This window comes from Lepidothrix coronata, unplaced genomic scaffold (genome assembly GCF_001604755.1).
Source record: "Lepidothrix coronata isolate B3197 unplaced genomic scaffold, Lepidothrix_coronata-1.0 Scaffold58, whole genome shotgun sequence".
NCBI lineage: Eukaryota > Metazoa > Chordata > Aves > Passeriformes > Pipridae > Lepidothrix > Lepidothrix coronata.
In genome coordinates this window covers 1,073,232-1,101,200 of record NW_016690238.1, presented here as the reverse complement: position 1 = coordinate 1,101,200, position 27,969 = coordinate 1,073,232, and the positions used below count along the sequence as shown (strand labels likewise).

The following is a 27,969-nucleotide window of genomic DNA, read 5'->3' as shown; positions in this document are numbered from 1 at the left end:
ATTCCCTGGAAGTGTGGCTTGGACCAGCAAACCTTCTCTAACTCACTGGCAGGCTCTGAATTAACAAAAAGCCAGGACTGAGGTTCAGGTAGGGAACTGTGTGTTCTGCTGGAGGCCCTGAAGGAAACAGAGTTGAATTCCCATAAAGGAATCACCGGGATCGTTACAGATGAATAATTATTTTGGATCTGGGAAGCCATGGTGGTGTTCATTTCCTGACGGTTTTTCCTGGGCTGTCGTGTAGGACCAGACGCTGTGCGGGACCAGCCCCAGCACATTCCCTGCTCCAGGGACAGCCTGGCCCAGACCTGCTCCTCCCCCAGTCATTTTCCAATTAGCACAGGGCTGTGGTGTGATGAGTAACTGTGGAAGGAGAGAGGGAATCTGAATTTGCCTGCCCTTAAACCGGTTACTGGGATTTCTAATGAGTGTCAAACAATTGCAAACCCTCCCCAACCACAATAACAGGTCCCTGGCCAGTGTCAAGTCTAATTTCACTAAACAGTGGTACCATTAAATTCCCCTGTGATGGTTGATTTTGAACTGGCAGTAGGAATGAGTTATACCCACTACACAGGGATTTCAGATTTCATCTTCGCTTCTACCTTTGATTTATTGAACAGATTTATTTTCTGGGTTACATTTTAATATTTTTGCCCTTCTGTTAATGATAACCACTGTCTGAAGGTTTGCACTTCAGTGTCGCAATGCTGAAGAAATTGGGAGTATCTGGGTCTGCTGTGAGTGTAACTGGCCAGGTTTAAACACTTACTCTGGCTCTGAAATACAGGTGTTCACTCCCATGGCAGAAATCTCAATTCAAAAGCTTCACACTTCTCCCAGAAACGAATTCTGCCTCAGGAGCTTATTTAAATCAGAGACCAAAATAGAGGAAAAATCACTCTCCTGTTATTTTCACTCTTCCCCTGCTCAGAGTCTCATGTGACAAATCAGCTGCTACTTATAGAACATCTTCCAAAGCCTGCACGTTGTTTCCCAGGGTGGCTGGGAGAGCCGTGGAGGTACCACTGTCACTGCAGCAGCACAGTCAGCACATCACTCTGAAAGCTGCTCCCACTTATCCAACACTGCTGGGCAAATGCTTAGGGTGAGAGCGTCTTAAGGACTCTAAAAAAATGTAAAAAATTAAGGAAAACCCTCTCTGTGTCCTCTTGCTGGTGATTCCTCCCCCCCTCCACACCCTCCAGCACAAACCTCCCCATCTCCACTGCAAAGACCCCACTTTGCACCTCCAGTTCTGCAACTGCCACGGAGCATCTGGGTCCAGTCAAGATCATGGTTTGAGTCTCCCTACATAATTTAGCAAGATTTTACTGCCAAAAAGTAATTTCCCTGCAAAGAAAGGCCAGTAAGTCTTGCCTGATCCCTTTAGCTCTGTATCATCTGCAAATTTAATGATCCAAATGCTGCGGTGCTGTGTAAATCTTTAATAAAAATACTACAGAGCCCCAGCAGAGGATCTGCTCCCTGGTCACCTCCTCAGTGACACTCACCCTTAGCTTCAAGACATGGCTCTGCCTTCCTCCCAGTATTTTACCCTTTTCAATAATAGATTATTTTAACCTACACTGAGGGAGTTTGGACCATAATCCATCAGGCAAAATTTTCTTAAAGCCTTGTGGGCAACCAGATAGATTTATACTATCCAGCCCGATAGTTATTTCATTAGCATAAGTGATCAAATTAGTCTGACATGATTTACCTGCAATATATCCATGCTGACTCACTCCCATTACAGGAAATTTATTCTTCCTAAAAAAATTCTGCTGCAAACTAACTGTAAATGAAGATTTCAGAAGAACAACGTTCATCTGGAATCTTTGCCTCCTGTTATTATTTCTGTTGTGAGGGAGCATGGGCATTTTTGGGTCATTTAGGGAATGGGCCAGACTAAAGGAGAGACAGAGGGTACAGGAACAAGTGGAGGAACAAAAGAATTATCTCTCCAGAGGGGGCAGGTACTGTCAAGGACACTTGACTCCTTCCAGAGAGAGACACAGAGCAAGGAATTAAACCTGGCACGAGACACTCAAAATAGGATTTCATCTGATCTGATTTTCTCTGGACCCTGACGAAGCACCTTGGGAAGAGAGAGAGGAGCAGGAGGAGGGAAGTCTGCTTTGGAGCTTCCAACCACAGACACCACCATCACCTTCTACATCTAATGAAACTACTGAAAAAACTGTTGCATGGCCAAACTATTGTCCCCAAAGGAAGAATGTCATTCCAGACATGTTGAGAGATGCCAGGAGAAAAGGAGGCTCAGGGGGGACCTTCTTTCTCTCTCCAACTCCCTGACAGGAGGGTGGAGCCAGGGGGTGTGTGTCAGGCTCTGCTCCCAGGGAAGGAGGGACAGGAGGAGAGGAAACAGCCTCAAGTTGTGCCAGGGGAGGTTTAGGTTGGATACTGGGGAAGATTTCTTCGTGGAAAAGGTTTTCAAGCTTTGGAACAGGCTGCTCAGGGCAGGGGTGGAGTCCCCATTTCTAGGGGGATTTAAAAGCCATGTGGATGTGGCACTTGGGGACATGGTCAGTGGTGGCCTTGGCAGGGCTGGGGAATGGTTGGACTCGATGACTTCAGAGGGCTTTTCTAACCTAAACAATTCTGTGATTTTGGGAGATCTTTCTCCAGTGAAGGAGAGTTTTGGGGGAGTTTGTTGGATTGGGGATTTAGTTGGGAACGATTTCCTTGCAGGAACTGGACTGAGCCCAGAGAACTGAAGTCCCCTGGTATATTCAGTCAAAACAAGCTTTCTCTTCTTCTTGACCACTCTGCCCTGTCAGCCACCTCCTCCCCCAGGGACCTCCTCTCCCAGGCTGCAGGGAAGCTCAGGAGGCCTCCCCAGCTATTCAGGGTACACAGAATTGTTTCTCACAGTTTCTTTACACACCATGGTGACTTGCAGGCAGTAATGTCCTTCCACACAGGGTTTGCCCACACCTGAATGCAGCTGCCAACCCTCCAGGAGCAGCCAGGAATGCTGCTGGCACAGTGCAGAGGCACAAAACTGGGGGCCTGGGGTGGAATTCCAGCTCTGCTACTGTCCTCTTGTGCCACCTTTAGGCATGTCACCTTCCCCTGGAGCTGGCTCCCCCTCCCACCTCCAGTCTGACCTGGATGTTTAAATCTGAACTCTTCAGAGAACAGAGCAACTCTTGTACCCAGAGCAACTCAGGGTCCACTGTGCAAAAGTGTCTAAATCTGCTTCCAACTCTTTTAGTTAAACCAGAGAATTTTCTTTCATTTTGCTCTTGGCTAAACATTCAGTTGAGATTTTTCATGCTGCATTTAAAGATGGGAGAGGAGGGAGACTTTTTATGAAGGCAGACAGTGACAGGCCAAGGGGGGATGATTTTAAACTGCCAGAGGGCAGGGTTAGATGGGATATTGGAAAAGAATGCTTCCCTGTGAGGGTGGGGAGGCCCTGGCACAGGTTGCCCAGGGAAGCTGTGGCTGCCCCATCCCTGGAAGTGTCCAAGGCCAGGTTGGACGGGGCTTGGAGCAACCTGGGCTAGTGGAAGGTGTCCCTGCCCGTGGCAGGGGGTGGAACGAGATGAGCTTTAGGGTCCTTTACAGCCCAAACCATTCCACAATTCCATGCCTTGGGAACTGACCACATTAACATCTGTAAGTTAATTTTTGTCTAGGGAAGCCTTCTGGTATTGAAGGATGCTCACAAAGGCCACTCCACAGGCAGCTGTTGGGTAACCTGTGTTACCAACTGAATCATTCCATTACAGTTTTAATTTCAGCTGTGTCCTTCAAGGCAATGAAGCTACAGGCAACATCGTGCTGAGGGCAAAGGGAGTCAAGGAATTATTAAATGATCACAGTTAAGAGGTAGAACAAAGGTCCAGTCATTAAAGCATGCACAGAAAACCAAGCCTTTTCCACTATGTAATCCTCTGTCAGGCCTCCCCACTGCTTGGCACAGTAAAATAATACAGCCAGAGATGATATTTTTTTCCTCCTACATATACTGTCATTTAATTTCTCAGGGGAAAAAAAAAAACCTTTCAAGCTCTTTAGTGTTTAAAAGGAAAGTTAACAGTGACAGGCACCGAGGCGTTTCAAGCCTGCTGTGTGGGGTCCAGGGATAAGGTGTGTCCTTGAGGAAGAACAGGTTCCAGTGAGGATCCATCCCTGACCAGCCAGCAGCCTCAATCCCACAAAATTCAGTGTGTAACTGAGCCTGCAGCACAAACCTGAGCACCATTGACTTCAAAAGCCTTTAGCACATATTTAAAATTATCAGAGGCTTTGATAACTTGGGACCTTGGTCAAATCCAAGGACCACTAGGAAACGAGGAGATACTGTCTCCAAGCACAGGACACACACATAGCACTCCATGTCAACCCCCTTAATTAGCACATAATCTGTACTCTACCAGGAAATCAGAGTCCCTTCTCCATCAGCACCATCAACGTCCTGACAGTGCTGCAGGAACTCTTCTCTTTTAATTACATGGAGCCAACCACGTGCTGTGTGATTAGTAAGAAAAATGAATTATTGAAGTAACTTGCATTTAACAAAAACTGCCATTCTGCTTGCCACTCAGTGCTCAGCCACCATAAAAAGATGTTCTTCTTATGCAGGAAAATAGATTTTTCCTGCTGCTAAGATGTCGCAGATTTGAGATTTTTTCCAGGCTTTTCAAACATAAAGTCCTGTATCCTTACCTAGATTCCAGGTCAGCAGTGACCAGGTGGCTTATCAGGCAGCCTGATCTCTGCAGCAGGTTCCCAGCTGGTTAAGAATTACTGTGAATGGAGGAAAACAACCTAAAAAATTACAGGGAAAATGACAGCCTTTCTCCTGTTTGACAGAGATCTTGCTTTTCCCTCTTTTTTCCCTTGTGCACGTTCATAATTTTGTAGACAGGTAATTACATGTCTGATATAAAGACCACCCCTCCTAGTTCACGCTTCAGAGCCGGCAGAATTTAGTTGCATTTAATCACAGCAATCACAGATGCAGAAATGCAGCTGGGGTGGAGGTGGAAGAAGAGCTCACTCACCCACCTAATGGAGGAATTCAACTGGGAGACCTGGAATCAGACACGGAGTTGCTGCTCTTGCCTTTGGCTTCATTTTCTAAGATGGGGAGGAACTGAAGCAACGCAGAGCCGGACTCAGCTCTCCCAAAAGACAGGGATGCAGGCCCTCCCAGCTCCCTGGGCAGCAGGTGAGCACCCCTGAGCAGGACTGCACCAATCTGCTCTCTCAGAAGGGTTCATTACCTGGGGTGAACCGAGACAGTCCCAAACTGGAGCCAGTTTCCTTCCAGCCAGCTCAGCACCTCAGCCCTGCCATTCCCAGCTCTCCCACTCTGGCCATAGCAGCAGCAGAGCCAGCCAGGCCTCCCTGCCCAGGCCTGCCCTTCCTTTCCCACGGAGCCCCACAGCTACATTCCCTTGGATGAAAAACTCCAACCAGGCAATGGCTGGTAGCCAGGTGGGCTAGTGAGCACTTGTCATTTGCGGAGGGCAGGAGTGAGAAACATCTCTGAATTTAGGGCATGGTAGCCCAATTTTCCAGCTTCCTCTGGGTGGACTCTGCCCAGGAGAGGAGCTGGTGCAGAAGAACAACATGGAATTTTCATAAGGACACTGGTCCAGAGGCTCCACTCAGTTGTCATCAGCCAGTCTGGGGAGGTCAGACTGAGAGCTGCACTGCCAAAGGCTGCCAAGATCAGGTGTAAATGAACAAATCAAACAACCAGAGAAAAAAGGAGGAGTGAAGTGAACAAACATTTGCTTTAACAGCAGCTTCAACTCACCTGGATCTTGTCAAAACACCTTTATCTCATCACCAGCACTGCTCGGCATCAGCGCCGTGCCATCCATGTAGGGCAAACAAACCTTCTTCAAGATGAGAAGATAAAAGGGAAGGGTGAAAACAGCTTGGCTGGTGTTCTAGTGACAGGATGGCCAGGAGAGAAAACTGATATTCCCTGTACAGAACCAAAGACTGGATAGGAAATGAGCCCTGAAATTACCATCAGATTTTTCCCTGTCTAACAGACGTTTGTTCTTGAGGTCTTCAGTCATTATTATTTCAGAGTTGTGCCTGGAAGCACCTCTTTCTGACACATACACACAGAACAAGCCAGAAATGCAAAACTGCTTCTAAGAAGCTCCAGCCCGGGACCCTCTCCCCTCTCCAGCCTAGAAAATCTGCTCACACCATTACTATTGTTACCACTTTCCCAGCACATACATTGAACATCCCTTGCTGTACTTTAAGGCCATTCTTGTCCTCCCACTACAGACCCATCCCTCCCTCTTTGCCAGAGCTTGACCAGGTGTCCTCTAACTGGCCCAAACACTCTCAGATCCTTCCATCTGCTCCCCAGGCAAGTGTTCCCAAGATCTATGATAGCTCTGGACTGCTGCTTCTCTCTCAGTGTGTGCACCTCCTGCCTCCTCACTGAGGCTCAGCCCACGCTGCACAGGCAGGGGCTGTTTTACAGATCTTCAGGTGCAATTTCTATTTTATGAACAAAAGAAAAGGATAAGAAATTAAAAGATCTGGTCAATCAGAGACATGGAAAAAAAAAACAAACACAGGAGCCCTGTCTCTGCTCAAACACACTCGAAGAGCGACAGCCGAAAATAAGCTTCGGATGGGAAGATAAAATCGGGAGCATCACAACTAAATTGGGATGTCTGGTCACTTTAGCTCTATCACAACTGCCCTGCTGGTGCTATTGAAGTGTCTCGAGCTGCCCTTTAGCAGCACTTCCCTTTCTGAAGCTGCCAGGGCCTTTGTTCCTCCCCAGAATAGTGTCCTGCTCATGCACACAGGGGCAGGGCAAGGTTGGACACCGTGCGCTGCATTGTACTGTCAGGCTAAATAGAAGCTGATGGGATAATAATTAATTGCAGTCTCCCTGTAATAAAAGACAAGACAAAGCCAGAGATATAAATAAAATCATCAAAGGGACTCACAGAATAGGAGCTGTGTCTGCATTTTGTGGGCAATTTACAAGCCAAAGGAAGGTTGGGAACCCAAGGACTGGAAAGCAATAAAAATCTATGGAGCCCTCACAAAACCGTGACAGCGTCTCGCTGATCTGTCTTGTTACCAGGCAGAGGTATAAATCCCCTCAACACCTCTGTTGTTTAAGGAGCTGGAACGGGAAGGGAAAAACAAGGCTTGAAGTGGGAGTGACCCCCGGCTCACTCAGCCCGAGCAGCGGGAGGTGCCCTCGGAGAGAATGGAGGGGACAGAAGGCACCCAGCTCCTCCAGGGCAGCCGGCTGGGCCGCCAGCCGGGAAATGTGGGCTGGGAGCTCTGCGCGGCCCGGAGCGCTTTGATGGAGACGTTTTTAACTCTCTTTGTACCAGGAGGGCTCCCTTCCTTATGGCCTGCACAAAAGCAAGCCCTGACCTGTAAGCTGCCAGCCCCAGCTGCCTGTCCCTGCTCCCCGGCTGTTGTCACCTTCAGCTCGGGGGGAAGAGGGGGACAGAGCCGGGGCTGAAAGGGCCCCCAGCACCGCCCCAAACCTCGAGCAGCTGCAACCTGGAGACATGGGAGGGACAAGAGAGAGGGGAACACTCCCCCTGCTCTCCCCACGAGGCTGTGAGAGAGGAAAACGGATAGGAAAGAGGATGGATACTAAGGGAGGGGAGGGAATGATTTGTCCTGGAACAGACTCCTGTTTAACGTCTCATTCTCACTGAAGTAAGATAAACAGGTGCCTAAATACAGCCAGTGACATGACACATCCCCCTGCTCAGCCCATCCTGCAGCTCATCCCACTCGACCTCCAGAGCAGAAGGACTGAAGGAAAATGATCAGGTGCTCTCATAAAAGAGGGAGAGACACAGCCCTCCCAGACATCTGGGCCAAACGGCTGCTGGTCCAGGCCTCTTCTCCTGGGAGATGGGCTATTGTACATCCAGCTCATCTCCATATGGCCATGAATCCCACCACAGACACACAGAGGCTTCCCTCATTCATCCCTAAAGTGGATGGAGAGGCCAGGCAGAGAGGTAAAGCAACGAGGCACATTCCCTGCCTCTACAGTAAAAGCTGTTCTTGCTAAGTGGGTGCATATCAGGGACAAGCTGGAAACACAGATCCCAAATCCCAGACCCATATCTGAGCTTTGTTTTGTGGTTTTTATTTCCTCTCCCTCTCTTCTTAAAACTCTCCTCACAGAAACTTCTTCTTTGGCCAAATGAAGCCAAGGTAAAGAAACAGCAGCTAATTGAAATGAACTGACACTGCACAATATCCCCCCCAAGGCAAACACAATCCTCTTCCCAAAGAACAAATAAGCCCTCAACTAAACAACAGCTTCCTTAATGTAGCCAGCTAAGTCTTTCTTCCACCCCACACCTAAACAACAAACAAAGCAACCAGAGAGAAAAGTCGCCTCCCTTTCCCTGCTCGTGCCTTGCCAGGACTTTACATCCCCCAGCAGTGATGCCAGTGGGGAAGAGAATTGTCTCCACCTGCAGCATGTGGGGCTCTGCCTTGCTGGGGACCTGCTGGTGGTCACCAGAGAGAAGGATCATCCCAGATCACCCCCTGCCCTGTGTCTCTGTGCAGCCCAGGCTGGTCAGGAAGAGGAGGTGATAGGGCCCCAGCCAGCCCTCAGGCAGCACAGCTCTTGCCAGCCCAGGAGCTTGGGCTACAGCTTTGCCTTTGCTTCCACGCAGGAAACAGAACCAGAGTTGGGTTGCTTGGCTTTAGGGACCAAATCTTGGACCTAAAAGGAGTAGCCTGGGCTGTCTGAGCTGGGGGTCAGTCACACCTTACCAGTCTGAAGGTGACCAGCTCTCTCTGAGGGCCCTGCCCAGCAGTGGGGGTGATGGGATCTCCATGCAAAGAAGAAGTTGGACTTGATGAGTTTGAAGGTCTTTTCCAACCTGAACGAGTCCATGACTGCATGACTCTCTCCAAGGACCCGGAGACACGATGCCCAGAGCAAGCTCAGCAGTGCAGCATGCCCCACCTGGCCCAAGGGAATTCAAAGTGGGTGAATATTTCTCTCACCAGAAAGGCCAGGGAAGTCTCCTGTCAGCTGGCAGGAACCTGCTTGTCCTGCTCAGGGAAAGCACATCCCCGTGAGTGCAGAGCTGGAGCACAGCTGATGTGCTGGGTGGGGGAGAGAGAGGCAGACTGAGAGTTAATCCGTGTCCTTGGCTTCAAGTTGAGAGCTGCTGCAGGAGTGGGAGAGATCTGGAAAGCACCCAAATGTTTGTGGGGCCTGCCACCAGATTCTCCCTCTAGCTTGCAAGCAGTCCTGTGGGTAGGGAGGAGGGATGTAGGCTCCAAGTGTTGCCAAGGGAAGAGCAGCTCTGCCATGGCCCACTCCTTGAGACCACCCTTGTGCCATCTGCCAGCCAGGGCACCCCTCTCACCACTCCCTAATCCGGCTCAGCCACGAGGAGCTGTCCTTTCCCATACTCTACACGTGCGTAAACACTGCCCTTCTGCCTCCTGGTCCCTGAGGATGGATGGATTTGGGTACATGAAGAATTAGCAGGTGTACTGCTGGTGTCCCACATTTCACATCCTCAGTCCCCACAGGTTTTAGAAGACCACAGCTCAGCTTGCTTCTCATGAGCACTCCCAACCCAGACCTGTGTCAAACATCCCTTAGCTGAGGCCATTTTTAGAAGTATTCCCTTTGTGCTCTTTAGGGCAGCCGGGGATCCTGGACCCATAGAGCCTCCAGAGACTGCAGCTTGATGAGGAAGGCTGTGACCATCCTTATTCCCTCACCTTAGGAGCCCTTCAAAGCTGAATTCAGTCACCACGAACCTCAGAAGTGGGGAAGAGCTTCTGGTCCAGGTCTTTGGTGGGTGATAACCACCAAAATGCTGTGTGCAGCCTGCTCTCTGTGCTAGGAGGACACAGGCTTGGTCAGATCAGCCCCACAGCTCTGACACCAGCCACTTCTTACAGCACTGAGCCAGGAAGAGCCTCCTTGCCCAACTGGTACCAGGTCCAGAATCTCCTTCTGTCCAGGGCACAGTCCTGGTTGTGATCTCTGACCAAAAAATCCAGGCTGTTCCTGAGCTTCACACACAAACCCAATGGCTCACCCCCAAAAAACTCCCCAGCTCCATCCTTTCAAGGCAGCTGCAGTGGAGTGGATGGGCAGAGGTTCCTGCTGAGCTGGCAGTGCCCCGGGGCAGCACCATGAGCGCAGGGCAGGCCCTTGGAGCCCTGACAAGGGCTGGGTGTCAGCAGGGCCCTCACACAGCCCTGCTTGACTCTGCTCTGCACAGAACACACACACGAGCAGAGCCACTTACCGAGCTGCAGGAAGAGCCCTGACAGCAGAGGGGCCGTAACCTTTCGCTGAAATACAGTAACTTAAAAAAAATAACATTCTAAAGATGGAACAGACGCTCATCCATCACACCTTCAGCTGTGAGATATCCCCTTCCTACCAGCAGCCTTTTTTGTAAGCTGCATCCAGGCAACGGAACTCCACTCACTGATGGAGTCGTTACTGCACACACTGCTCCAACCAGCCCGAGATAATTCCTGCTCACGGCTTGGGAACGGCTCCTGCTCAATCGCCTGGAAGGTGATTAAACACTGCAGCACTTAGATCCACACTGGCAGCCAGGCAGGCACAGGTCAGAGGGGACAGAGAGGATCTCGCCACGTGAATATCGAGTTTAAAGAGAAGCATCTCCCTCTGATCCCATTCCCAGCCCCTTGGGCAGTGTGAGCAGTAGGAACAGGTCGGAGGAGAGAGTGCTGTGGTGTCACCCACGGCAGCACCCAGAGAGGAGGTGATTTGGACCCAAGTTTAGAAACCCCTCCAACCTCTGCATGGAAGGAGGGGAAGGGGGCAGGCACCTCCTCTGACCACCCTGAACATGGATCCTGGACTATTGCTCCTCTGATCTCGGCTGCTGGCTTGCAGCCATAGGTGGCTGATCAGCCAAGACCTTGAACCTCCTGCCTTGATTGTTTCTGAGCCGTCCTGCCTGCCCTGAAGTTTAGGAAATGTGGCACAGATTCTGCAGGGGTGTGAGCACACTCACACTGAACCAAGAGCAGTTCAAGCTCTTTTATCAGGAAGTGATAGCACCTGGACTTTGAGTACATATTCAGACTAGTTCAGTGATTAGTAGTTAATATTCTCAGTGATAGGATGTGTGAAATGCAAGCAAGAGGCTCTTTTGATCTCCTATCCTCATGCTTCTGGATCCTGGACTACGTGGCACGAGGAACCAAATGACTGGTCCGTGGGTGCTCGTGTCCCATGAGGAATGCTGCAGTCTCCCCATCCTGCTCTGCACCCCAAGATCCACTGTCCTGCCCCAGCCTGCCAGGTTTGTTGGAAGGAGGCAGTGGGGGGTGAGAACTCATGGATTTTGAATAAAAGCAGAGGTCACACCTGGGATCCCATGGATTCTATGGATATGGCATATGAACATGGGGACCCAGCTCACCCCAAAGGCTGGGCAGTTCTTGAGCCTTGGGAGAAGCTGAATAAAATGATACAAGAGCTGGAGACGTTGAGGGGGCTTGGGACAGCACACCCAGCGACAGGCTGGGGCTGGGAAGATGCTTCCAGCTCATGGTGCTCAAAGGTGCTCCCTGCTCCTCAGTGACACAGGTGCCTGCACCTGCAGACCCAGCAAGGGAAGGAGGAGCAGGAGATGGAGCACACAGGACGATCTAATCAAGGTGTGCTGCTAATGCCACGAGGACAGAAATGCTGTACTCTTTGGTTCACTTCTGTTTTGGTGCCCTAAGAGGAAAAAAAAGACACCAGCAGCTGTCACTGCTGTAGGATTCTTGGAAGAAAACACTCCATCCAGCTGAGCTCCTGCAGACAAGTGAGGACTGGATCAGGACTAAGCAGGTGTGTTAAAACTCCCTCTAACTGTGTTACAGCCCCCAAGGTGCTGCAGGCCTTACATTAATGCTCCACTTTCCAGGCTCTCTCCTTCCCTCACAGCCTCATGATGCCGAGTTGAATCCTATAGGAGTGTGCAGAGGGCACAAAGCCATTTTCCTGAGCTCCCCCTTTTAGGCAGATCAGAATCACCTGCCACAGCCATGAGGCAGCTCAGAGACAGAACAGCATCCTGAGGGGCTGTCCAAGAGCAGGATGGCAGAGCTGTAAGTCCTGAGAGGACTTGTCAGCTTAAACTTTATCCTGTGGAGACCTGCAGGCCCTGAGCTCATGCTTGCAGAGCACTGCGCTCACAAAACAGCTCCTATGCTACAGTTCTTTATAAGACTTTTCTTCCTTCACAAAGGTGTTGTACAGGCATTTTCTTTCTCACTAAGTGTTTGCCACAACGTGTCTGATGGTGCAGAGCTGCTGGATGGACATGACAGGACTTCCTGACCACAGCCCTGTGAACTGGTCAAGAACAGCCACACAGAATCATAGAATCACAGAACGTGCTGAGTTGGAAGGGACCAATCAGGATCATCAACTCCTGGCCCTGTGCAGGACCCCCAACAATCCCACCATGTGCCTGAGAGTATTGTCCAAACACTTCTTGAACTCAGACAGGCTTGGTGCTGTGACCACCCAAGGGAGCTCCCATCCTCACAACCTTCTGGGCTGGACAAACCTAATCATTCCAAGGCCTGGATGCTTCATAAACCACATAGCCATAGGGATCACAGATGCATGGAAGGCACTGGGCTGCCATCAAGGGCTGTGGGAGCAGAGGTGAAGCTGTAGGGACCCTTCTCCAGGGTTTAGGACAAACCCCTTCCCAGGGGTGACAGCCAGGCCGATGGCTGCCTGAACACTGGGGACACAGCTCCAGCTCAGCAGGGCCCTTTGTTCTCTGACTTCATCTTCATCCTCATCCCTGGGCTGTTCTGAAGGGAAGCTTGTCCGAGACAAACATGTGGCACACAATGGCAGCCCCTGCGAGGGAGCAGATTGAGCTCTCTGTGCAAACCAACAGCGAAACCATTCCTTGGTGGCTCCTCTCGTGGGACACTTCAAAGGCTCCAGCAGCCACAACGCCGCTGCTGCCCTGGGGGAGCTCTCGCTGAATCCCCTCCATGAATGAGAAGTCCAAATGAAAGCAGCTCCATTTGGCACGTGCATCCCTGTACAGATCCCTGAATGCTCAGCTCCTCATTGAACCTACGGCGGGCTGTTAATTCGTTATTCACTTCCCAGCCTGGAAGGAAAAGCATGTTATACCCGAGGGCCAGGACTGATGAACAGAGCCATAAATCAAGCAGTTTACAAGACCAGCAATTAGGAAACAAGCCGACAGAAGGGAGAACTCTGTCAGTAATAAAGCAGACACACCACAGGATCTGCTGAGTGCTCAAAGCAACGGGGGACACGCAGTCCTTTCCACACTCCATCTCTAATTCTTCCAGTCATTCACTGCCTTTTCCCTCTCATCTCCTTCCCTTTATTTCCTCCTGCCCCCCCTCCAGGTTTTCCTTGTTCTCTTCCCCCTCTCTTCCAAAAAGCCTATTCTTCCAGCAAATGCAAGAACACACCTGCTGAGCAAATGGATTTGCCAGCTGCTGCCCCAGAGCTGAGGCACGTGCTGGGTACCAGCAGCTCCGAGATGATGGATACACACGGTCCCACAGGTGCAGGGTGGGATGGGGGAGCAGAGTGCTGCTCTCCAGCCAAAGGACTGCACAGGGCAGGAGCCCCTGGGCAGGAGACAGCCCTGCAGGTCCCGGGATGGTGGTGCTGCAGGAGCAAGTGGCAGCAGCAGAGCTGCTCAAGGAAGGAAGGGCCAGGGTGACTCTAAACCACCTCGCCTGTCTCCTGCCCTGCTCATCTCCTGGATCTCTTTTCCAGCACCGGTCACACCCAGTTCCCTTGACTTGAACAGCAACTTTCCAGACCCTTCCAACATCCCCTGCTCGATTCCTATTCCTTCTCCTTAGACATCACTGCAAATCTGCCCATGCTTTGCTCACTCCAAAGGATCTCCTGGAATGGGGTCACTGGGTGGCCAAGGGGGTCTAGTGGGTTTAGACCCACTGTTTGTCCTGGTCCCAAAGGCAGCACTTTGCCCTCACACAACCCCCCAGAGAAGGGAGGCAGTGCCTGGGACACTCCTCCCTGGATGCTGCATTCCTGTGGAGCAGAGCAGCTGTTCCCCACATGCAGCACAGGCACAGGAGTGAAATCCTAGTGCAGGACATGGCTGTTTAACCACCTCTCGCATTCCCCTCCTGCTCCATGCACTACCACACCTCCAGGGCATCACAGATTTGGGAAACCACAGCCAGAGGGGATATATTTTGTCTGCATTAGCCTTTGCCACCCACTGTGTGCACCAGTCTCCCTGCCACAAGAGGAATATGGCTATTTATGGGCCTTATTTTGTCATGGAAGGAGGGAGACCAGACACTCCTCCAATCATCCCAAGACTGAATGGATCAAGTTATACCAAGAATTAAGTACACAATATTCCAGTGGAGCCTGGAGGAACCGTATGTAAAGAGTTTGCACTGCCTTGGAATGAGCATCATCACTCCAGTGTCCTCCCAGCTGCCTGTGGGTTGATGCTGAATGGAAAGGCTAAAGATTTGTTTGGAAGAGTTGCTAGACCACAAGAGGAGGAAACATCTCCTCTAACCTTGAGCACAGAGAGATTAATAATCGGTCTCCTGCAGTGCCGGGGCCGGGAGGCTTTGAGGAAATCTTTGGCAAGTGCTGCAGGAAGAGGCTGCAATGGGAAGTAATTAGGTCATTGCAGAGCAGAAGGAAAGAAAGCAGAAATCTTTTCTGATTCCAGAGAAGGAGCAAACAGCTGCATTCCTGGAGACAGGCTGCATCAAGCTCCACGAGGAGCCGGGGAGGGGAATGGGTTTCAAGGTCTTGAGAAAAGCAAATCCCAGACACGAGGCCATGGCAACAAAGCACATTCAGCAGCTGGGGACTCCTCGGGAGAAGAGGGGAAATCCTCTTCCAAGGAAGGTTCTTCCCACTCAGATCTTGGCAAACCACTGTGAGCATTTCCATTTTGCTTAGCCAAGGTCTCTCTCAGGCCAGCCAGCCGTGGATTTCACTCCCAGAACGGCTGGAGAGTTGCTGAACTACCACACCTCACCCCAAATGTGCTTGCTTGTTTGATGACGGGTAAGATCCCAACAGACCTTGCCTTCAGGGATCCTAATCCATTATCTTGCAGTCCCCTGGATTCCCAGAGCTGTGCAAGGCCCCACCAGGGAGCAGCCATGGAGCTGTGCTGCTGTTCACCACCTCTAAGCACTGAGCCCACAAAGCACCAGCTGCACCATCCGAAGTCCCTGAGCTGTCCATGGTGTAGAGTAAGGAAGAACATGAGGGAACAGCAGCTGCTGGCACTTGGGCCATGGGTTTGTTGTCCCAGAAATGTCACAGAGGCTTTCCATGGCATCAGGTAGGCTCTTGAGTGGCACTTGAAGGAAATTCCAGCCACTGGGCTTTGCCCCGCTCCGGGAAGGTCACAGTCCACAATCAGCCATATGTTCAGTCTTGGCTTCCCCTCACAATGCCAAGACATGCCTGTGAGGAATAAAGCCAGGGGGAATGTTAACGGATTGCCACTGAAACGGAGCCTCTCCTTGGCTTCCACCCTAATTAACCCTCGTGAGGCAGCGCAGGAAGGCCCTGCCCTGCCAACAAAGAGAGTGGGGTTGGTAATTAATTAGGGGCCTGTTGGGATCCCGGCACCTCTCGCCCACAGCCCAGCTCCAGGGGCCGATACAAAGGGGATTTAATGGAAAAACTGTTTCCCCGTTACGGCCTTGAGCTAAACAGAACCAGCTTTTGAAGGAACCTCATTTACAGTCCTGCTCCGTGACTGGTGCTTGGCATCTCACCCTGCAGGTACAGGAGGAGACTGAAAGGAACCTGAATGCAGGAGTAACAGAGAGAGCCCCTGAACTGATCTGAGTGATTTATGTTGGAAGGGAGACAGCAAACCAAAACTCAGGTGTTTCTTTTCACTGCTCCCCACGTGAGTAAGTGACGATGGGAGACATCAAGGCAGGAAGTTGTCAGGCCCAGGGGAAAGAGAAAGGGCAGAAAGGGCATTAGGAAATCACATCAAGGCAGTCCAAAATATCTTTTAAAGATGCTCAGAAAACAAGACAAGGAGCAGCTGCCAGAGATCAAGGGATGGTCTCCGTGGTCTGGGATGGAATAAGACTTTTCTGAGGGTACTGAGGGTCTGGCACCATATATGATACCCACTCTGCCCACACCCAGCCTGTCCCCACACACAAACCCAGATCAGAGCCCCAGCTGCAGCATGGTCTGTGTGCACAGAGGGTGCAGGGCAGAGAGACACAGCCAGCACTGGGCACACACACCCTGCTGGCTGTCCAGGCTGGCTTCCTGGGCCCAGGGAGTAACAGAGCAAAGAGTGCAGACACAGAGCTCACCTGCTGAGAACAAGGTGTTCCTGTGTCACAGCCTGGCATAGCACAGTGGGACAGCCCAGAACACCCCTGCACACCAGGAGAAAGGAGCCAGGGCAAGGGCACACAGGACAAAGAGGAAACCACCCAGCCTTAATGTCTCCCTGTGAGGGAAAAGATGCTCCTTACACTGCCCAAAGGTGCCAGAAATACATAAACAGCTGCCCCAGATGACAGTTTTATTCCCTTATCCTAAAAACTAGAACAGGGCACTTGCAGGTTTTCACCTCCTGGTCTCCCTCCAGCTGTGGTCACTGTTCCTGCAGGACTCCAGCCTCAGTTTGAGTCATGTTCATCCTACACCAAATATACTGACATTAAGCCTGGTCCTCTCACCCAACAAATGCTACATTTTCTTCCCTGCTCTCACCCTCCAGGCCAAATCTTCCCTCTTGGGCTCCCAGGCCTGGGCGAGCAGGACCATCTGATCCACAAGCTTAACTTCAGAGAATCACAGCATATCCTGAGCTGGAAGGGACCCCACAGGGATTATCAAATCCAACTCCTGGCCCTGCACAGACACCCCAACAATCCCACCCTGTCCCTGAGAGCATTGTCCAAACCCTCCTGGAGCTCTGACAGCCTTGGGGCAGTGACCACTGCCCTGGGGAGCCTGTTCAGTGCCAACCACCCTCTGGGGGAAGGACCTTTTCCTAATGTCCAACCTAAACCTCCCCTGGCACAGCTCCAGCCATTCCCTCAGGTATGCAAGTGAACTTGGACAGGTAGCCTGGGCTGCTGCTGCTTCCTCTGTGCAGCCCCATTTCACTGCAACCCCTGGATGTAACCCCCAGATGTTGCTGGACATCCTCTGCCCAAATGTGCAGTTGCCTTCCCTTCCTAACAAGCTCTCTGGCTCATTACCCTCGTTTTGCTTCTCTTCATGTCCTTTATTGAAGCTGGAGCTTTTCCAGCTCCCTCTCCTGGCTCAATTCCCCTCTCTCTTGCAGTCCTGCCCAAGCAGGAGGTCTGCCATGCTCCTCTTATCCATCTATTGGCAAGTCACAGCATCTTCCCAACCTCAGTGACTTCCCAATGGCCCCTCTCCCAGGTGACAGCCACACTTGGAGCCACTGTAACCTCTCTTTTCAGAGTCCTGTGATATTCCTTGGCTAAATAAACTCCTCTTGAAAAGATCAGGATTTTCCTCTCCCAACAGACACCACTTTCACTCCTCCTGGTAGGCTCCCATTTTTCCACATAAAGCTGTCAGTTCCATGAAAATGTCAGCTCAAGGCTCAGCAACCACCGAGAAACAGATCAAGTGGAATGAATCATTTGGAAAGCAGAAAACAGAACAGAAAAATCTATGATTCATCCACACCTTGGATACTGTGGGCACCCGTGGTCCCTTCATCTCAAAAGGGGGTATCAGAACTGAAACAGATTCTGAAAAGAGCACAACAGATGGTCGTAGACACACAGCATAATTAAAAGCACAATTACTGAGGCACAATGAAGTAGCTCAGACTCGTTAAGTGTGCAAGGGAAAAGGCTCATGGGGAAAAAGCAGGGCTGTGAAGTCATTACTGCTGTGAAGGGGCCTTGGCTCTTCACCTCCTCCTCCAAACCCAGAGCTCAGGGCCATGGATGAAGCTCAGAGGAGGCACCCCAGGGGATGCAGCCCAGGGAGTCCATGCCCTCCCTCTGCTCTTGGAGCCAGCACAGGGTCTTTGCTTCAAGTGTCTCAGGAACAGAGGGCCAACCAAATTCACCTCCAGAGTTCCCATTATCCCCTTACTCTCAGTCAAAGATCCCCTCTTTTCTCTATCATATTAGGAAAAAAGCCCATCCCGATGTTCTCAGGAGTAAGTTAATTATACCAGTGCTTGAAGGCCTTTCCTTGCCTCTCCCCATCTGTCACCTTCCATTCACTGTGAAGGATCAGCCCCCACCTTCCATCAGCTCATAGCACCAGTCCACCCACCAGATTTCCAAGGAAGCACTGCCGTGCTTTTCTTTATTCATGCTTCTAGTAGGGAAAAACATCCATAAAGCTCCTCACTTGTCTTCCTCACAATCTCTTTTTGCTGTGACTCTGCAGCAAGTTTGACAGATCACTGTCAGGACCACGTCTCTGCTCTCCTCCAGCAGTCTCACACTTTGGTAGGAGCTCTCCAGGGCAAGCCTCCTCCTTTTTCCTGGCACAGTTCCAAACCCCAGAGCTCAGGTTTGCAACTTTCCTGCTGAGGGTCGACCACAGGAGCTCCCCCAGCTGCATCCCTGGGTCAGCACCTTCCTCTGCTGTTCCATTCCCTCCTCTGCAGGACTGTGGGAGGGACACACAGGCCCCCTGCTATCCTGGTCCCACTGTCTTCCCAGACTGGTTGAGCTGGGCCAGGGCATCCAGGGGTGGTCTAGGCTGGCCCCAAGTCCTCTGTAACAGTCTGCTTGGAAGGAAAGGTCTCAGAGCCGGATCTGTGTGTGGAATTAGTTGGAATCCCATCAAAAGCCTGTGACACTTCATCTCTTCAGCAAAACATCTGAGCTGCTGCACATTTACTGTGATGTTCTGGTCCTAATGTGCATTTCTAACCCACCCTGGGTACACCCTGGGATGGGAACCAGTGTCAGCCTTTCTGCACTTGGAAAAGCCCATGAAGGGGCTGGAGGAGCTCTGGGAGCACAGGGGAAGCCTGGTGGGTGTTCAGTCAGTGATAAACCTGCTTTGCAAGCAGAACCTCTGCCAGCACAGAAAAGGGCAAAGATTTTGGAAAGGACTTCACACTCAGCTACTGAGCACTCAGCTCCTGGAAAACCCAATTATCTGGGACAGGGGCTCAGAGAGGCAGAACAATCCCTGCCCTTGAAGAGACACAAAAGCTGATTGGATGATTTCCAGACCGACTGGACCTCACTTTGAAGCTGGCTTTGAAGACTCCCTGAGGCTCCTTTCACCCCCCATTATCTTCTGACTGTAGGACTGCACATCCCTGACACAGCAGGGGAGTCTCAGTTGCACAGGGAACAGCAGGGCTGTCCTGGCCAGGCCTGGAGCACTCCATGGAGCTCAGCTCCCTCCTCAGCTCCCTGGCATGGGGTACCCACACCACAGATCTGTCTGGCTCAGCCCCTGAGCTGGTTGTCTTTAGATACAAGAGAGCAGCTCCTGTATTGTCAGCATCCCACAGTACTGCAGATAAGCCAGAGGGTGCCCCTGGAAAAGCAATCTGCAGGAAAAGTGAAGGGCTGGAGTGAAAGACTGATTGGCTTGCATTTGGATTTTAGTAAAAATGCAGTTACATCAATGTTTGGCTCTAAAAAAACCCTTTCAGGTCTGAAAGCAGCTCCTTTGAGCCTTGCTAAAGTGGAGTTCTTGGCAGTGGGGTGGTGTCTGCAGGAGAAACACCAGTTCCCACTGACAGACACAGAGAGGATGGGAACTATCCCTCCCTTACACCCTGAGATACCTCAGGATTGGCATCCTGCAAGGAGGGATTTTACACCCTCATCTGGAGATCATCATGGAAAACAAGGGGTTTAGAAAGCCACTTTATAACCAAAAACATCAGAATAAATAAATGTGCAGCAGCTCAGATGTTCTGTGGAAGAGATGAAGTGTCACAGGCTTTTGATGGGATTCCAACTAATTCCACACACAAATCTGGCTCTAAGACCTTTCCTTCCAAGCAGACAGTTACTGAGACCTTCCACCCAATGGATAAATGCACTGACTGACTGCTCTCCTTTTGGCCAAGACCTTCTCTGGCCTGTTCTCCTCTGCTGCAAAGCCTGGCTCTCCCTAACAGTGGAGAGAGAGGACAGAGCTGGGGGATATGGAGTGAAGAATGGTGGGGTTTGCTGCTTGCAAATGTTTTTTGCAGGGAGCTGGTCTGAACTGAGATCACTGGATTTTCTTGGACATTTCTAGCCCTGCACCCCCAGACTGCACAGCATCACAGGGGAGGGTAGTTCTGCCAGCAGGGAACTCAGCCCTGAAGTCCTTGTTCAGGGTTCTGTATTCCAGGGCTGGCAGGAAAACAGGGAGGAGCAGAGACAGCATCACAGAATGAAACATCAGAGAGTTCCCTTGGAATAATCCCTTCCATGGAGAGGGGTTCAAGCAGCTGCAGGCTCTTCCAGGTTACACCTTCCAAATACCTGGGATCAGTGAGAAAGGGGCTGAGTTGTTGTTTCCATAGCCTGACTCTGGAAACTACACCCAGTAAGACTTTACAGAGACGGGTTCAGCACTGGACCTGCCCTTGTTCCCCACACAGGCAATAGCAGGGGGTGCTGGCAGCCCAGAGAATCCCTCAGGGCACATTCAGCCATGGCTGGTGTCCTTTAAAACACTCAGTGCCTCCTCCAAAACGCTGCCTGCATTCCTGTGTTGCTGAAAGCTGCCTGCTGGAAGTGCTAATGTGCTGTTAGACTCTGTGTGATTATTATAGATGATAAACATAATTATTTTGGGTCCTGATTGCCTCTGCTGTCTCCATTCTGCTGCTGATGTGTAAAGCAATCTCGCTGTTATCAGTTTTATGGGCAGAGTGTGAGGATGCAGATTTACTCCTGAAGGAAGAGCCAAACCTTCAGGGAAACGACCCCCCTGAGGCAGAGCTGTGCTGTGACAGACTCCAGTCTCTCGGAACGTGGAGTCTTTAAGATGCACCTGAACACCCTGCCCAGCCAAGGTCAGAGAGCCACCGTGATGGGTTTCCTTCTCCTGCTGTAAAACCCAGAGCCAGGAGAGCAGCGATGACAGGGTGGTTGGACTGACCTCTGCTCAAGGCAGACCTGCCAGGCAGAGCTCAGAGAGCTCAGCATTTTAGGCAGCTGAATAAAATCAGGTCTCCTAAAGCAGCACAATGGCCCATTCGACCTGTGGGCACTGTCTGTGGAGCTGGGATTAGGGGAATCCTTTCCCACCCCAGCCAGGAGTTAATTGCCTTCAGATAAGGAGCAGCAGATGCCTCAGAGCACAGACCTCTGACTTTTGTTTAAAACGCTGACTAATCCATCATCCAAAAGAGTGCAGTTGCTTCCCAGCCATGGGAACAAAGAGACAACACTGCTAAGCCCAGTGGGGAAAATGTCATTGTCCCTCATACAAGAGAGTGAGAGACAGCAAGCACATGCTGTGATACCTGTAGGGACCTGCATGGGATAAATAACCAATGGAAGGCCCACTCCTTGTGTTCTGTCATCTTCTCTCTACTGTCATATTGTCCTGTTTGTAGCCTTGGACTGTGAACTTCCTTTCATACAATCCCTGCCACATCCTGAGAGCAATGGAACTGGAAAAGTCTGGACAGCCTGCATGGCACTGGAAACTTTCCTGCCAGTGCAGGAGGAGGGGGGCTACAGGGAGAAGGCTGAGGGGCAGAAGGAATAGTGGGATTGGCAACTGAGGCTCACCAGGCAGCCCTGCTTCCCTCCACACTAACCCCATCATGACCTGGCTTCACGGAGACAGCCACTGCCTGGGCCAGAGCAATCTGGAAAACAACCCCTTCTTTAAGTTCTATTATTAAATAAATAAATCAATCCAGCTCTCACGAGGCCCTGAAGCCAAGGCGGCCGAGGGAAGGCTTGGAGAAGCCAGAAAGGCTCCAGTGAGAGCAGGTAACCAGAGCTGTGTTTACCACAGAGCAGAGACAAGGCTGCTCACACGGGCGGCTGCGGCCCCACAAACATCCCCTCTGGCCTGGGGTGGCTGTGCTGAGCAGTTACACGTACGGGCAGGGCGACGCCGAGCCCTGGCTGCTGAACAATCAACTTTTATTCTCTCCAGACCAGCAAAGCCAAGATTTCAGTAAACATGCAACCCCAAAAATGCGCCTGCGGATCGGGTAGAGCAGGGCCCGTGCTCTCCCTGCCAGACTACAAAGCCCTGCTCCGGCGGGTGGTTTCACAGTGAGGTTTCTGTGGGGAGGAAGTGTTTCCAGTGGTCAAGGCAGGGAACGGGGGTTCAGGAGACCTGGATCCCATCCCTGGCTCTGGGAATCGGGAAAGCTCTGACTGCAGGCAATGCACACACTTGCAGGAGTCACTATCCCTCTGCCCATCCCTCCTTGCTCAGGCACAAACTCTTGCTGTCGGAGGAGCGCGGAGGCACAGGCTGGTAACACTCCCTGACCTTGCAGGGGGATTGCAGTGCTGTGTGATTGATGCCTGAAAGGCTGTCAGAGCATTCTGGATGAAAATCTCTCTGGAAGGTATTGGCAGACGTGCACATACGGGTGCAGACACGAGAGAGACAGACATGCAGCTCACACACCCTCTGCTCCCTCCGTGCCTGCAAACCCCTACCCAGCCTCGCTACTCGTGTGCTTAAATATTTACAAGTTGGGTCTGCAGAAAACCTGGGGTTTAAGGCAGAGCAGCCAAAACTCAGCTGAACAGCTGCCCTCACAAACCCAACCCGCTGCTCTGACTGCCCAGACTCAGCCCCAGCTCTGCATTTTACTCACCAAACCAGGCCAGTGTGAAGCCAGACTGAGCCTGTGGCAGACACAGCCCAGACCTGCTCACTCCTGGGCTGGAACCAGTGACCTCCCCTGGCCCTTGGCATTGTTCCTTCTTCATCCTCCATGCCATTAACATGCTGCTTACCCCCTCTTTCAGCTCATTAATGAAGACACTGAAGAAGGCTGGACTTAACCCTGATCCCTGTGGGCATGCCTTGGGATAAACACCTCCTTGAGCAGCTCCCATCACCTCTTCCATAGGAAGGACCTTGTCTGGAGGTGTGCAGAGCTGTTAGAGCAGTTCCTTTGCAGTGAGCCCCATGGGGAGAACCCACCAACTGCACCAACAGTTTCTGTAGCAAAACAGAAAAGGAAGCAGGAAGGAACATCACACTCTCACAGGATGGCTCTGGTTTGAGCAGCCTTGCTGGGTTTGGCTGTTTACAGTGTTTTATCCAACTCCTGGGTTCACTTCCTGTCCTCAATGGATCTATTAACTTTTCTAAATGTCCTTTTACCTTGTTGGCTGCGTTTCAGAAATAGGTGGCAGGAGTCAATCACAGAGGACCAGTTTAAAACGTTGTAAGATACTTCCCTCAAGTGGAGGGAATAAAAATCACTCAACTGTGTGTCACAGGCTCTGTGTGTACCTCAGTTAGGAGGAAGATAATGAGGGATGGACACCTAGGTGAGGTAGAACCTACCTACCTGTTTGAAAGGTGTTAGGAGCATAGAAACACTACCAGGGATAGTGCAGAATAAAGTTTCCCACTCTCCAGACCTCGGGGCACCCTTTGTGGCAGATCCCAAAGGGGCCTGTGGTCTGACAGCCTGGCAAGTACCACACAGACAGCTCCTGTATATCCATGCCCAGGTGTTGGGAACAGCTTGAGTGCAAGCTGAGATGAGTGACAAGTGCTCCTATGTGGCATTTCAGCAGAGATGGAAGAGAAGATGCTTAGAAGCAGCTGGAGGGGTGAAATACCTGAGTCCTGCAGAACAAAGCCTCTCTGCCTCCCAGAGCAGGGACACACAGGAAGGGAGAGCCAGGCCCAGCTGAGTGTGCTGGCAGAGCTGGGGGGTGGGATCTGCACTCACCTCGAGGCTCGTGTCTCATCTCCTGATCACTGTTTTCCTCAAAGCAGGCAATGAAACATGAACAAAGAACTCCAATTTCACTGCAGTTTTTCAGTTGTGGAGATGGCAGCCCAGCTCCAGCCTCTTTTTTGTGCTCCAAGCAGGAGAACATTTCATCTCCTGCAAATGGGAAGAGATAAGAGGGGCTTAGCACGAGGCAGGATTTGTCTCTGTAACTGATCAGTCCAACAAAGGGACACACAACCCGTTTATTACTGGAAATTAATTGTGCCATCAAGGCAGATGCCTGCAATTACGTCTGTTAAATATTATCTTTCATTAACTGTAAAATATATAATTAATAAACTTGCCCCTTCATTTTTGTTGAGTTTCACTGCAAGGACCTTATTACTGAAATGAATCTCTCCAGCAGCACATGTCGACAGAACAGAGGAAGGTGCACGCCTCTCTGGGAAATGGAATTATGAGGGAGGAATAATCACCTCTCTTCGTGGCCAGGACTGTAGAGACACCCCACTCTGACACCAGTTGTTTAAGCTCGTGCTGCTTGGAAGCAGGCATGAAGAATCTGCTTTGGCTGGCAAGGATGGCTCAGTCTGAATGCAGCCGGGCTCATCTTTCACTGGGAAGTCTGGAGAAACAAAAAATAAATTGCATTTTTTGATTTACAGTCCATTAAAGGAGTTTTCTGACTATAAAGCTGCTCAGAACGACCTCGGTGGTTGGGCTGGTTCTTTTATAGGCCCCGTGTTCCCCCACCTCCCAGTGCTGGGCTGGAGCCGCGTGACTGATTTGCTTTCCACGAACATCCCGACTGTTTGGATTCGGGGAGGTTTGGCCATGGCTGTTAAACCATCCCAATTAGAAATGCTTCAAAAACGTTGCTGAAATTTGACTCCAAGCATAAAATTCCCCTTAGACTTTGTCTCCACTTGTGATCTTTACCTCAAGTTAGTTGATTGCCGGATCAACCAGGGTAATTAAAATATTTCCAAAGGCTGTTCCGGGCAACACTTTTTGCCTCGCTGCAGGTGACAAGTGTTCGTGGTTTGCCCAAGGCTGATGCTCAGTCCTGCCTGAGCTGGCAGGGGCAGCACGGATGCCAAGCACAGAGGAAAAGCTGCTCCATTACCATCCTCCCCACAGGGGAAGGGGGCACAGGGACACAGGGATCAGTGGTGGAAGGGAGGAGTTACAGCACAGAGATATAACAGGACATAAAGAAGCTCACAGGAGGAGAAAAGGCTGTATGAATTTTAAGGGAACCCCATGGGTGGCCCCTGGCAGAGCCAACAGGTTGCAGAGACATTCACCCCCAGCCTGGCAGCTTCAGTGCAGAGGAGCTCACAGAAACACATAATCACAGCCTCAGAGGTTGGAAAAGACCTCTAAGATCACCAAGTCCAACCATCTGCCCAGTACCACCACCATGGTCATCACTAAACCATGTTCTCAAGTGCCATTTCCACACATTTTCTGAACAATTCCAGGGATGGTGACTCCATCACTTTCCTGGGCAGCCCCCTTCCAATGCCTGACCACCCTTTCAGTGAAGAAATTTCTCCTGATATCTAATGTAAACCTTCCCCTGCTGAAACTTTCCCTCCAAGGCCCTGGTTTGGTCCCATTTTGGGCTATTTCACAGCATCACTGAGGTTGGAAAAGACCTCCAAGGTCACCGATTCCACCCTGTGCCCCATCCCCACCTTGTCCCCCACCCAGAGCACTCAGTGCCACATCCAGTCATTCCTTGGACACCTCCAGGGGTGGGGACTCCACCACCTCCCTGGGCAGCCCCTTCCAGTGCCTGACAGCCCTTCCCATGAAGAAATTCCTCCTGATGTCCAGCCTGAACCTCCCCTGGCACAGCCTGAGGCCACGTTGTCTCATCCTAAGTAGGAAGGAGAAGGGCTCTCACCTTAACCAGCGTGCAGAGCTTTTGGCAATGAGATGAGCTTGGGGAGGGAGAGGGTGCCAGTTCCTGGCCATCCACTACCACTTTGTCACCCCATTTTGCAGTTGAAAAGGGCTCTGTGGGTCATGTGTGTCAGAAATGCACAACCCCTGACTCGGAGCAGGTCCCTTCTCAAAAAACTGAACTACAGAACCTCACCCTGCTGCAGCCCTGAGTCCAAAGAAAGGGCTCCCTTCTCCACATCATTTAACTACCACTTAAAAATGGTGTTGGACAAATGTTAAAACAGCCAACCAATTTGATTACACAAAAATTTTAGAGTCAGCAAATTATCTAGTGAAATGATGCATGCAGAAATGTTAATTCAACAGCAACTGAAACCTTCCACAGTTCTTACCATCTAAAGATGATGATTCTCAGCAAAGAAAATAGGGGCCTGAGCATACTGCCCTTGCTGAAGAAATTATAGGAATATTCTAGCTCTCACCTACACTACATGTCACTACATGCAGTGACATAAATAGCAGGGGCTGAGGGTGAGTTTAGAAGTGGGTTTGGGATGGAAGCTCTGAAATCATATTATACAGTTCTTTGTCCTGGGTTTGCTCTGTGAGAGAGGCTCATATATCAGCCCATTCCCACCACGTGCCTCTGTGCAGAATCTTTCTGTGCAAAAGTCTAATTTTACTGTACAAAAGCCTCAGGACACTTCCCTGTGTGCCAGGCACGCTCCTGCCCTCAGCACCGAGGAACCCCCTGGTGCACACGCGCCAACTTCCAGGTGCTGTGTCATCCCCCAGGATCCCCGCTGGCTCAGACCGGGAACGCTGGAGAGGGAAAACGCAAGAGTTAAACAACTTAACTCTCCGGCTGTCGGGCCGCAGGAGGGGGAGGGAGCAGGGAGGCAAAGCATCTGGCTTCCCTGCTTCCCTAACAGCCTGGCGGGAAGGCTGCTGTCAATTCCGCCTTCTGCCTTGTTGGAAGAAAGTAGAAGTGACAAGAGGCCCTCCAGGCAGGCAGCCAGGAACCAGAAATTCAATTGAGCCACCTTCTAAAACTGGACTTCTTTTGGAGACCCTTTCCCCGAAATTGTTTTGACTTAAAAAAAAAAGACTGTCATCGCGGTTCAGGGCCAATTCATCACCCCTGGTCTCCTGGCTCCGCTCCCTCCGCGAGAGCAGGATTTGCACAAAAGGATTTCAATTTTCTGGACCGCTCTGCAACCAGCCTCCCCCACAATAAATACACAGACACATAAATATGCACACACACACACACACACACACAAACAGTGTTATTTATAGGTGCAGGCATTGCCACAGACAGAAGCACACACGGGTGTGTTCTTTTGCTGGATAACGTGAGGGCTGGAAGTGCTAAAGCAGCTGAATTTGCTCCACATTCGCAGCTCAGGAAGCAGAGTGTGGGCCATACGGTCTGTCCCCAGGGCTTAGACCAACTGGTTATTGGCTGGTGCTGTTGTTCCTCTAACAAGCCCCTGGAAATATCGCTGGGGCTGCAGAGAAATGCAGCTGGAAGAGCCTTTCCCTGTCAGCAGCAATCTGTCACTCCGGGATCGCACCCGCCTCGTGCAGCACAACAGCTCCTGAGCTGCGTGTCAGAGTTAGCACAAAGGTCAGTCTGCAGGTAGGCTGGGGGGGGTGTTCTTTATTCCTGGGAATGTGCAGCCAGCTTGAGGCACCGTCTGGATGCTGCAGCAGGAATTCCAGCCTCACATATGCCTGGCTATAATTTCAAACGAGGGAGCATTTCCATTACAAACCCCATTTTTTTCCCCGTGGATTTATACCTCAGCTATTGGGCTCTGCTTAGGGGTGGACCTTCTTGACAGGCAGGGAGAAACTATTTTTCCTGTCCAACGTTTAAACCCAGCTCAGCCTCTTTTGCTTGTGAAATGGAGAGGGAAATTACGTATGCACACAAACACTCCCAGGCACACACAAAAAGCTCACACAAACACATGCCCACAGAGAGATCTCCTACCAAAAAAAAACCAGACAAGCCAATGCAAATAAGCTCGATTTTAAGAGCTGAATTAATTTGACTCTATTATTCTAAATTATTAACAAGTTCCAGCAACCTTAGAACACAATAACCACACTT

At 51.0% G+C, this 27,969-nt stretch overlaps 1 long non-coding RNA gene across 1 annotated transcript; it reads right to left on the bottom strand.

Moving 5' to 3' along the window:
• Positions 1-15: 15 nt before the first annotated feature.
• On the bottom strand, positions 16-24,556 carry LOC108498403. The gene is made up of 3 exons (XR_001875169.1): positions 24,413-24,556; positions 23,931-24,089; positions 16-117 (listed from the first exon to the last, which is right to left on the bottom strand). It is a non-coding gene; the product is annotated as an uncharacterized LOC108498403 (long non-coding RNA).
• Positions 24,557-27,969: the final 3,413 nt, after the last annotated feature.